We start from the raw sequence: 8,770 nt of genomic DNA on the forward strand, positions 1-8,770 counted from the left end.
CAATGGGGAGAATCTAAATAGCCATCTGATGAAGAATATCTATGAGCGATTCGAGATCACTCACCGGAACGCAACAGCCTATCGACCACAAATGAACGGAGCCGTATAATCAGCCAACAAGAATATCAAGAGGATATTGAGGAAAACGACAGATAATTACAAAGCTTAGCATGAGAAATTGCCTTATGCTTTACTGGGATACCCTACTACGATTTAACTTCAACAGAAAGCAACTCCATACCGTCGGTCTCATGGTGGCCGTGTTGTTATACCCGCCAAGGTCGAGATGGGACATTCCTTAAGGATCATCCAAGAAGCAGAATTGGACAATGTTGAATAGGCCGAGTACCGATATGAGTAGTTGGCTTTAATTGACGATAAAAGGATGGTTGTCGTATGCCACGATCAACTATACCGAAAAAGGATGGCAAGAGCCTTCAACAAATGACTCAGGACTCGACTTTTCCAAATTGGGCAGATGGTGCTCAAAAGAATTTTCCTGCATCAAGATAAATGCAAAGGGAAATTCGCTCCCAATTGGCAAGGTCCTGCGCGTGGTCCGTGGTGCAATTTCCGGAGGAGCGTAGACCGATGTAACGGGACAAGAAAGGGCCAAATTCAATCAATTCAGACGCAATCAAGTGCTACTATGCATGAAGACAAGTTGTTCAGTCTGTAATAGTACTTTTGCTTGTAATCATTATTTTATTTGCATGTATTAGCTACTTCCTTTTGCTTGTAACTATTTCATAGTAGATAGGAAAAACAAAACAACTTTTGTAATATGAACTACGCAATGACCTGACTTCCCCATAGTGTGATACGTAAGCAGTCCATTTAGGATCCGGTCGCATTATTAGTAAAATCCAAAAATTCATTTACTTTTATTACGAACTACGTTCGACCTGATTCCTGTTATGACAGGATACGTAGGTGCTCTTTGAGATCGGTCGCACCAAAGGAAAAACCCAAGAAACCCCTAGGAAGCCTCAGAGATAGGACATCATGAAGGACCCAAGGATCGCCACATGCTCAATTAGGGCAGAATTTTTGAGAAAATCTCAAAAATTCGTGCCATCAATCCACTACAAAGAGTCAACCAACCTAGAATCTCAAACTGGAGTAGAAATTTTGAGAAGATTTCAAATTTTTGTATCTGTGAACTGGGCAGAAATTTTGAGTCCCGCAACACGGAAGATTCAGCACGAGAGTTCGTCGATCAAGATTTAAACTGGGGCAAAATTTTTGAGAAAAGGTCTCAAAAATTCTGCGCGAGGAAGCGAGGAACCCCCAGTCACCAAAGAAGGGATCTCCCTCATTCGAAGGGGTCGTAGTATTTACTATGAATTTTGGTTGTTTTCAAGTAAGTCTAAGGCCATTCATTTTTTTAATGTGTTTTTGTTGTGTTTTAGGAATACGATGGCCCAAAAGCAAAAACAAAGGAAAAAGGAAAAATGCCCAGAAATGAAGATTCGACGGTCCGTCGATTGATCGACGGACTGTCCTTTGAAGCGTCGATAAATTCAATTTTCCGGTGATGGCCTTAAGTTTTGAAGAGGACAAAGGACGGAGGCATCGACGAACGGGTCGGACCGTCCGATCGACGTTTCGTCATTTGTATCATCGAACATCATCGTTTATTGTCAACGAGAAGAGAGAAAGACGGAAGACTCGACGGAGTGTCGAGGCGGTCAACGGACACCGTCGAATGGACCATCATAACTAAAGAAACAAGGACGGAGGCATCGACGGATCGTCGAACCGATCGACGGTCCGTCGATCTTGCTACCGAGGGCTTACAATTTGTCAATTGTTGTTGTGCATTTTTTGGAGCCTATTTAAAGAACATTTTAGGTTTTTGTTAGTCGATTTTTCTCAACATTTAATATTAGTTCCATTGGTGGGTGAGCATTGAATACACCACTTTTGGAGCTTAGTGAAGACAAAAAGATTCTATTTCCACCATCTTTATTACACTTTGTAAGCTTTATGTCTCTATTATTGCTTTCTACTTTTGTAAACAATATGTGTGAGTAGTTTCTTTAATCAAAGTTGTGGACCCAAATGATGGGTGTTATGTAATGGGTGTCTAACATTATATATATATATATATATATATATAATGGGTTGTGATGTGTTTTATTATTTCTCATATTAATTGTTAGTTAGTGGTTGCAAACACTTACTTATGCACAAACCCTAGTTTTGTTTGGAAAGATGAACTAGGGGTTTGAGTTGAAATAATATAACAAGGACTCGGGGCGCTAACCCTCGTTTAATGAACTCACTTAGGGATAAGATGAGTTCTACTTGGCATATTTAATCGGTTTTACTTGCAACTTTTCTATATTTGGGAAAATCATGAAAAGAAATACTTTCTAACTATTGAAAAATATTAGGAAGTGCATTAGAGATTAAGTGCATACAAAACCTCGACCCATTAGAAATATATCATATTGATACACATAGCATAACATCTAATCACAGCGGGGACACAACTTTGGTTCTTTTAATCCAAACAAATTCCAAATACTTCAAAATAGCGAATACAAACCAAAACCTTTTTTCTATACTAGTCGGAATAGAACTAAAGTCTTTAGAGATTAGTAAAATATATGATTAGTATTTATTTCACACTTTATTCCCTGTGGGATTCGACCCCAACCTAGTTGGGTTACTATATTTGACACCGACCGCCTTACGCCATAATTTAGGTGTAATTTGAGCGTATCAAATTTTGGCGCCGTTGCCGGGGAATACGATTTTGAAATTTACTAATTGTTAAATACTTTTCTTTAAACCTTTTTCTATTCCATCACTCTGTTTGTTGTCTCTTTGTTATTAGGCAATAGATGGCTACGAGCCAACCGAAACAATCGAAGAAATCAAAATCAAGAGGGGCTCCATATAAACCCTCCTGCACCTATACCAGTAGCGGGAGAGGATGAGAATGTATTTGCGGATTTTATGAATGATGCGGAGTATGCGGCTGTGGTAGTTCCTCCTCGAGTTGGAAATGCAAACTTCAAAGTGGAGAGTCATCTCTACCATTTATTGAAACTTGAGGGGTACTTCAAAAATTCTTCGGAGAATTGCCCACTTCGCCATCTCAAGAATTTCTTGTATGTGTGTACTCAACAAACAAATGGCGTTGTTCATTCTGATGCTCTTCGGTTGAGGCTTTTCAAATATTCTCTTATCGGAGAAGCTCGTGAATGGTATGAGAAGCTTCCAAGCAACTCAATCCACACATGGGCCAAATTATCCGATATTTTCTTGAAGAAGTGGTTTCCGCCGAGCAAAAAGGCAGAACTCCGAGACAAAATCTTTGAGTTCAAGCAATTACCGGGTGAACAACTACACAGTGCTTGGGATCGGTTCAAGTACTATCTAACCCAATCTCCGAATCATGGTTTCACGGATAATGTGCTCATGGAGAAGTTTTACAAGGGGTTAGACACTATGAATCAAATTGCGGTTAATACGGCCGCGGGTGGTTGTTTCATGGATCGGACTTTTGCAAATATTACTACTTTGCTTAATCGGCTCACCACTCATCACCAAGCTTGGCACTCCAATGATAGTGAAGATTTGTCCTATGGTAGTCCTTCTATTGCCGCGGTGGCCAAAGAGAATCATGAGCGAGATCATGCTTTTGCTCAATTGCAAACCACCGTGGATTTGCTATCAAAGAGGCTTGCGGAGAAAGAAGCCAAGGGTGTAAATGTTGTTGAAGAAATGCCATCTCATGCCCCCGGAATGTATCAAGTCTCGGAGGAGACCTATCTAGAAGGGCAACAACAACGTGAGGATGCTAATTATATCGATAACTCTCAAGGGGGTTATCAAAAGCAATGGAGACCCCAACAACAAAGCAATCAATATGGCCGAAATGAATATGGTGGTTCGGATAGGAAGGATTACAACAACAACAATTATGGTAATCGGAATTCTAATGCCTATGTTCCACCGAAAGGCCGTTCTTCCAACTCTCAAAATTGGCGAGAGGGTCCTTCCAATGATCAAGGGACCTCTCGAATGGAATCTATGCTTGAGAAGATCTTGGAAAACCAAAACAAGAGTGACAAGAAGATGGAAAATTTGACCAAAGTGGTAGGCTCTCACACCGCTTCGATTCAAAAACTTGAGTCACAAATGCGAGATCTTTCTCGTGAGCAACATCCTCCACAAAGAGGAGGACTTCCTAGCGACACAATTCCGAACCCAAGGGGTAGTGGAGGTGATCACATTGCCTCATGCAAAGCTATTTCTACTAGAAGTGGGAAGATCCTTAATGCGGTGGATGAGAGGGTGGTTGAACCTATTATTGTCGAGCCGGTTGTTGATGAGGTTATTGAAGAAGAAATTGAAGAAGAAATTGAGGCACCAATTGAAGTGCCTATTATTATTGAGAAGGAGAAGGTGGCACACCCTATTGTTGTTGAAGGATGATGAGGTGCCAAGTGTTGAAAAAGCTACCGAGGGTAGCACTCAAAAGAGCAAGGTCACGAGGGAAATTAGACCCTTGACTCAAACATATAAATCTCCTCCCCATTCCCACAAAGATTGATGAAAAGAACGGAGGATGCCAAGTGCCAACGCTTCTATGACCAATTGAAAGGGTTGTCAATGAATATCCCATTTCTTGATGCATTTCAAGAAATGGCGGGATTTGCTAAATACTTGAAGGACTTGTTGACGAAGAAAAGACCAATCAAGCATGATACGGTGGGAATCACCCACCGTGTGAGCTCTATTATTTCGTCCACAAAGATTGAGAAGAAGGGAGATCCCGGGGCTTTCACTATTCCTTGCACCATCGGTCACCATGATTTTGCTCGTGCCTTGTGTGATAATGGGGCTAGTATTAATTTGATGCCACTATCCATCTATAAACAATCCGGTTTAGAGACACCTAGACCAACGAGCATGCGTCTCCAATGGCCGATAGAACCATCAAGAGACCGGTAGGGGTTATTGATGATGTCCTTGTTAGAGTGGGGGAATTCTTATTACCGGCGGATTTTGTCATCCTTGATTGTGCGGTTGACAAAGAAACCCAATTATCTTGGGAAGGCCATTTCTTGCCACCGGGAGAGCTTTAATGGACTCGAAAAAGAATGAAATAAAATTTCGGGTAAATGATGAAGAGGTAACCTTCCAAGCTAGCAAGGGGTTAAAATTGCCAAGTGCTTATGAGAGCATTTCGGTCATTGATTCTTTCGATGTGGTAGACGAAGCGGTGGAGCATAAATTAGAGGAGGAACACTTTGATGAAGCACTTTCGACTATTTTGGTGAATTTTGAGGCGGATGAAATGGAGGGGTATGTTGAAACGGTAAATTCTCTTATTGGCGGGGTTTGTATTCTTATGAGCCAAAGAAATTATCTCTTGATCTTGACAAAAGAACCACTCCTCCGGCTAAGCCTTCGATTATTGAGCCACCAAAACTTGAGCTCAAGCTACTTCCATCTCATTTGAAGTATGCTTTTCTTGGCCCGGATAATACTCTACCGGTTATTCTCTCATCTTTGTTAAATGAGGAACAAACTCAAAGGGTGCTTGAAGTGTTGCGGGCTTATCGAAGATCTATTGGGTGGACTATTGCGGATATTAGGGGGATTCCCTCCGGTATTTGTGAACATAGAATCGAGCTTGAGGAAGATAGTTCACCAAGTGTAGAGCATCAAAGAAGGCTAAACCCACCTATGCAAGAAGTGGTCAAGAAGGAGATAATCAAATGGTTGGATGCGGGTGTTGTATATCCAATGCCAAATAGTCCATGGGTGAGTCCGGTGCAATGTGTGCCAAAGAAGGTGGGCATCACTGTTGTCCCTAATTCCAAGAATGAATTGATTCCTACAAGGACAGCCACCGAATGGCGAGTGTGTATGCACTATCGAAAGCTCAACACCACAACTTGTAAAGACCACTTCCCTGTGCCTTTTATTGATCAAATGCTTGATCGGCTAGCCGGAAGATCTTATTATTATTTTTTGGATGGCTATTCCGGGTACAACCAAATTAACATTGCCTTAGAGGACCAAGAGAAAATCACTTTCACTTGTCCTTATGGCACCTTTTCTTTTAGCTGAATGCCTTTTGGCTTATGCAATGCCCCGGACACATTCCAACGGTGTATGATGTCTATTTTCTCGGATATGGTGGAAGATTTCTTGGAAGTCTTTATGGATGACTTTTCGGTTGTTGGTGACTCCTTTGACGAATGCCTTGCCAATCTCGGTAAGGTATTGAAGCGGTGTGAAGAAACCAACCTTGTACTTAATTGGGAGAAATGTCATTTCATGGTGAAGGAAAGGATTGTCCTTGGCCATAAGATTTTCGAGAAGGGTATTGAGGTAGACCAAGCAAAGATTGACGTTATTGCCAAGATTCCTCCACCTATCTCTGTCAAAGGAGTTCGTAGCTTCTTGGGACATGCCGGCTTCTATAGGCATTTTATCAAGGATTTCTCAAAAATTGCAAATCCTATGTGTAAGCTTCTTGAAAAGGAGGCTAAGTTTGTGTTTGATGAAAAGTGCCTTAAGGCATTTAATGAATTGAAGGAAAATCTCACTTCTACTCCAATTATTGTCTCTCCGGATTGGTCATTGCCATTTGAGCTCATGTGTGACGCGAGCGGATTTGCTATTGGTGCGGTGCTTGGGCAAAGGCACAACAAAATCATGCACCCAATTTATTTTGCAAACAAAACCCTCAATAGTGCTCAAATGAATTATACTGTAATCGAGCAAGAACTTCTAGCCATTGTATATGCTTTTGAGAAGTTGCGGGCCTATCTTTTGGGATCCAAAGTGGTTGTTCACAGGGATCATGCGGCATTGAGATATTTGATGACAAAGAAAGATGCAAAGTCGCGGTTGATTCGTTGGGTTTTATTGTTGCAAGAGTTTGACTTTGAAGTCAAAGATCGAAAAGGTTGTGAAAACCAAGTTGCGGATCATCTATCTAGGCTTGAGGAAGCCGGGAGATCGAGTGGAGATCTTGAATTAAATGATGCTTTTCCCGATGAAAGACTTTTGGCCGAAGTTGCTCCTTGGTATGCAGATATCGCTAACTTTTTAGTGACGGATCTTATCCCCGACGACATCAAAGCTTATCAAAAAAAGAAATTTTTGAGAGATATTCATTAATACTATTGGGATGAGCCCTATTTATTCCGCGCTTGTGCCGACAACATCATTCCGTGATGTGTGGTCGAATCTGAGGCCATGGAAATCTTGAAAGCTTGCCATGACTCTCCCGTGGGGGGTCATCATAGTGGGAACCGCACCACAGCAAAAGTTCTTGAATGTGGCTACTATTGGCCCACCCTTTATCATGATGAAAATTTGTTGGTGCAATCTTGTGACCAATGTCAATGCCAAGGGTCAATTGGGAGAAAGCACGAAATGCCGATGAATTTTGTCATGGAGGTTGAACTCTTTGATGTGTGGGGCATCGACTTTATGGGCCCATTTGTGAGTTCTCGTAGTATGCGGTACATCCTCGTTGCGGTTGACTATGTGTCCAAGTGGGTCGAAGCTGTAGCATTGCCCAACAATGACGGCAAGAGTGTCACAAACTTTCTCAAAAGAACATATTCACAAGGTTTGACACTCCTAGGGCAATCAATAGTGATGGTGGCACTCACTTTTGCAATAAGCAATTCATAATCTCATGGAAAAATATGGAGTGAAACATAGGGTGGCAACTCCTTACCATTCCCAAACTAGTAGGCAAGTCGAAGTCTCCAAACGGGAGATAAAGAGTATCTTAGCCAAGACGGTTAATGCAAATAGAATCGATTGGTCATTAAAGCTTGATGATGCTCTTTGGGCTTATCGAACGGCATTCAAGACGCCCATTGGTACTTCTCCTTATCGGTTGGTGTTTGGCAGCTTGCCATCTACCGGTTGAACTTAAACACAAAGCTTTGTGGGCATTAAAAAAATTGAACATGGATTGGTTGCGGTTGTTTCAAATGAATAAAATGGATAAGTTTCAGTATCATGCCTATGAGAGTGCGGCTTTGTATAAAGAAAATATGAAGCATTATCATGATGTCAAACTCTTAAAGAGAGATTTTCAACCGGGTGATTCGGTGTTGCTATTCAATTCAAGGTTGAAGCTCTTTCTGGGCAAATTGACATCCAAGTGGTCCGGTCCTTTTACTTTGGTGAGTGTTTCACCCAATGGTTTGATGGAATTGAAGTTCGAAGATGGGACTCGTACTTTCAGGGTGAATGGCCATCGGATAAAGCACTACCATTGGATGATTGATGGGGACAAGATTGTTGATGCTCACCGGTTGAAACATGGCACCGGACCTTGACACCAAAAGTGGTATTACGTCGTACCGCGATGTTAAATTGTGCGCTTCTTGGGAGGCAACCCATGTTCATTTTCACATTATGTTTTTCGTTTCGTTGGTTTTTGTTTTTCTGTTGTTTTGATGTTTTTTGATGTTTCTAGGAACCTAAGTGTTGAATGCAGAAATTGCCAAGGAAGCAGATGAACGGTGCGCATTCAACGGACCGTCGATCAGTTCGATGAGCCATAGAATGCACCATTAAAATGGACTGCCTGAAAGATTCATCACTGGAAATGATGGCCTTTCGACGACAGGTTTGACTCTCTGTCGAATTGAACGACGGTCAATTCGACGGGAGTTTTCTCCCTTGCCATTAAATAAAAAATAAAAAAATAAAAAGAAGGGGGAGTGACGTTGCACTCGACGGAACGTCGAACCATTCGACGTTCCGTCCT

General features: G+C 41.6%; 1 non-coding gene across 1 annotated transcript; it reads right to left on the minus strand.

Moving 5' to 3' along the window:
• Positions 1 to 3,309: 3,309 nt before the first annotated feature.
• Positions 3,310 to 3,416, minus strand: LOC132038742 (small nucleolar RNA R71). Its single transcript, XR_009410225.1, has one exon. It is a non-coding gene; the product is annotated as a small nucleolar RNA R71 (small nucleolar RNA).
• Positions 3,417 to 8,770: the final 5,354 nt, after the last annotated feature.

Source organism: Lycium ferocissimum, chromosome 11 (genome assembly GCF_029784015.1).
Source record: "Lycium ferocissimum isolate CSIRO_LF1 chromosome 11, AGI_CSIRO_Lferr_CH_V1, whole genome shotgun sequence".
Classification (NCBI taxonomy): domain Eukaryota; kingdom Viridiplantae; phylum Streptophyta; class Magnoliopsida; order Solanales; family Solanaceae; genus Lycium; species Lycium ferocissimum.